We start from the raw sequence: 3,715 nt of genomic DNA on the forward strand, positions 1-3,715 counted from the left end.
AAATAGGATACCCTACAAATGACCCAAGGCCATTCTTCAGGTAAACCCAAAAAAACAACTCAATTACCAACCCACCTTTCACACGAAAAGCCAACCGAGGGACCAAGACGAGCATGGCCAACATTACCGCTTGTGTGCTACTGAGTGGGGATGGAGAATAGATGAAAATCAGCCACCCTACAAATTACCCAAGGCCATCCTTCAGGTAGAACTGAACAAACATCCCAATTACCAGCCCACTTTTCACACGAAAAGTAAGACTCTGCCCAAACGAGTTTACATGGGCGCCCTCACACAACCCAACCAAACCCAACCCAACGAGTTTTGATGTCTACCCTCACACGACACAACATTACACGACCTGACCCGACCAAGTTTACATGGGCACCCACACAAGACTGAAATGAAGGCACAAGGGAGAGCTGAGCAAACGAGTGACATGAATGTGGACAAAGCCCACCCTGGGTCACAACGTAGCAATTTTGATACAGGCTCGTTCACCGGGGCATGCCCTCACACTGAACGACCTGACGAAATGAGTTTACACGGCTGCCCTCATATGACCTGTGTGAATGAGTTTACACAAACACCCTCAAATGACCTGCCCAAATGAGTTTACATGGGCGTCCTCAAACGACCTACCCAAACAAGTTAACGCGAGTGCCCTAAAACGACCCGCCCGAACGAGTTTACACGGCTGCCCACAAACAAGCCGCCCGAATGAGTTTACGCGAACGGCCTCAAACAACCTGCCCGAACGAGTTTACATAGACACCCTCAAACGACCGGCCTGAATGAGTTTACATGGACTCCCACACACGACCAAAATGAAGGCACAAGGTAGAGTCGGGCAAACGAGCTACAAAAACGTGCACAAAGCTCACCCCGGGTTACAAATTAGCATTTTTGATACGGTCTCATGTGCCTGGGCACGCCCTCATACTGAATGACCCGACTGAATGAGTTTACACGGGCACCCTCAAACGACCCATCCGAATGAGTTTACACGAAAACCCTCAAACAACCCGCCCGAACGAGTTTACATGGACACCCTCAAATGACCTGCCCCAACAAGTTTACATTAGTGCCCACACATGATCGAAATGAAGGCACTTGGTAGAGTCGGGCAAACGAGCTGCATGAATGTGCACAAAGCACACCCTAGGTCACAACTTAGCATTTTCAATATGGGTTTGTGTGCCCGGGCACTCCCTCACACTGAACAACCCAATCGAACAAGTTTACATGGGCGCCCTCAAATGACCCGCCTGAACGAGTTTACACGAGCGCCCTCGAACAACCTGCCTGAATGAGTTTACATGAACGCCTTTAAACAAATGCCCAAATGAGTTTACGTGGGTGCCCACACGACCGAAACAAAGGCGCAAAGGATAGCCAAGAAAATGAGTTGCACGAACATGCACAAAGAACACCCCAGGTCACAACTTAGCATTTTTTATACGGGCTTGTGTGCCCATGTGCTCCCTCACACTGAATGACCCAGCCGAACGAGTTTACATAAACACCCTCAAACAACCCGCTCGAGCGAGTTTACACGGGCGTCGTCAAAGAACCTGATCGAACGAGTTTACAAGAACGCCCTCAAACAACCCGCCCAAACGAGTTTACACGGACGCCCTCAAACGACCCACCCGAATGAGTTTACTTTGGTGCCCACAAGACCAAAATGAGGCATAAGGGAGAGTCAGGAAAATGAGCTACAATAATGTACACAAAGACCTTATTGGGTCACAAATTAGCATTTTTGATATGGGCTAGTGTGCTCAAGTGTGCCCTCACACTAGACCACCTAACCGAACAAGTTTACATGGGCACCCTAGAATGACCCCCTAGACTGAGTTTACATGGGCTCCCTTGAACGACCTGCCCAAATGAGTTTACACGAACACCCTCAAATGACACGCCCGAATGAGTTTACATGGACATCCTCAAACGACTACCCCGAATGAGCTTACATGGGTGCGCACATGACCGAAATGAAGGCACAAAGGAGAGCCAGGAAAATGAGCTGCACAAGCATGCACAAAGCCCACCCCGGGTCACAACTTAGCATTTTTTTATACGGGCTCATGTGCCTGGGCGCGCCCTCACACTAAACGACCCGACTAAATGAGTTTACATGCACGCCCTCAGCCAACCCACCTAACTTGCTCGAATGAGTTTACACGGATGCCCTCGCCTTACCCGCTCAAATGACCCACCTGAATGAGTTTACACAGATGCCCTCAAATGACCCACCTGAACGAGTTTACATGGACAGCCTCAAATGACCCACCCAAATGAGTTGACACAGACGCCATCAAACGACTCACCTGAATGAGTTTACATGGGCACCCACACGACTGAAACGAAGGCACAAGGGAGAGTCGAGGAATCGAGCTGCACGAACATGCACAAATCCCACCCTGGTTCACAACTTAGCATTTTTGATATGGGCTCATGTGCCCGGGTGCACCCTCACATTGAACGACCCAAGCGAATGAGTTTACACGAATGCACTCACCCGGCCTGCTTGAACGATTTTACATGGACGCCCTTGCCCGACCTTCCCAAACAAACCCCCTGAATGAGCTTACACGGATGCCCTCAAATGAACCACCTGAATGAGCCGCCTGAACGAGTTAACACTGACACCCTCAAATGACCCGCCCAGACGAGTTTACATGGGTGCCCACACGACCGAAATGAAGGCACAAGGGAGAGCTAGGAAAATGAGTTGCACGAACATACACAAAGCCCACCATGGGTTATAACTTAGAATTTTTTATGCGGGCTCATGTGCCTGGGCGTGCCCTCACACTGAATGACCCGACCAAATGAGTTTACATGGACACCCTCACCTAACCCGCCCGAACGAATTTACATGGATACCCTCGCCTGACCTACATGAATGAGTTTACACGAATGTCCTCAAACAACTTGCCCGAACGACCTGCCTGAACGAGTTTACATGGAAGCCCTCAAACAACCAGCCTAAACGATCTGCCCGAATTCCATCAAATGACCCACCCAAACGTCTTTACATGGGCACCCACGTGACTGAAACGAAGGCACAAGGGAGATCCGGGCAAACAAGCTACATGAACGTGCACAAAGCTCAGCCTAGGTCACAACTTAGCATTTTTGATACGGGCTCGTGTTCCCATGTGCCCCCTCACACTGAATGACTTGACCGAATGAGTTTACACGGATGCCCTCATCTAACCCACCCAAACGAGTTTACACGGTCGACCTCGCCCGAACTACTCGAACAAGTTTACATAGATGCCCTCGTCCGACTCGCCTGAATGAGTTTACACAGACGCCCTCAAATGACCTACCGAAACAACCTGCCTAGACAAGTTTACATAGATGCCCTCAAACGACCCGCCCAAATGAGTTTACATGGGCACCCACACGATCGAAATGAAGGCACAAGCTAGCACTGGGCAAAAGAGCTTCACAAACATGCAAAAAGCCCACCCTGGGTCACAAATTAGCATTTTTGATATGGGCTCATGTGCCTGGGTGCATCCTCACACTGGACGACCTGCCTCAACAAGTTTACACGAATGCCCTCGCTCAACCTGCCGGAAGGAGTTTACATGGACGCTCTCGCCCGACACGCCCGAATGAGTTCACACGGATGCCCTGAAATGACCTACCTAAACGGTTTACACAGACACCCTCAAGTGACCCACTTGAACGGGTTTAC

The sequence above is a fragment of the Pinus tabuliformis genome, chromosome 4_2, assembly GCF_031772625.1.
Source record: "Pinus tabuliformis cultivar Carrire ecotype Pingquan chromosome 4_2, CPIR1, whole genome shotgun sequence".
NCBI classification, from domain to species: domain Eukaryota; kingdom Viridiplantae; phylum Streptophyta; class Pinopsida; order Pinales; family Pinaceae; genus Pinus; species Pinus tabuliformis.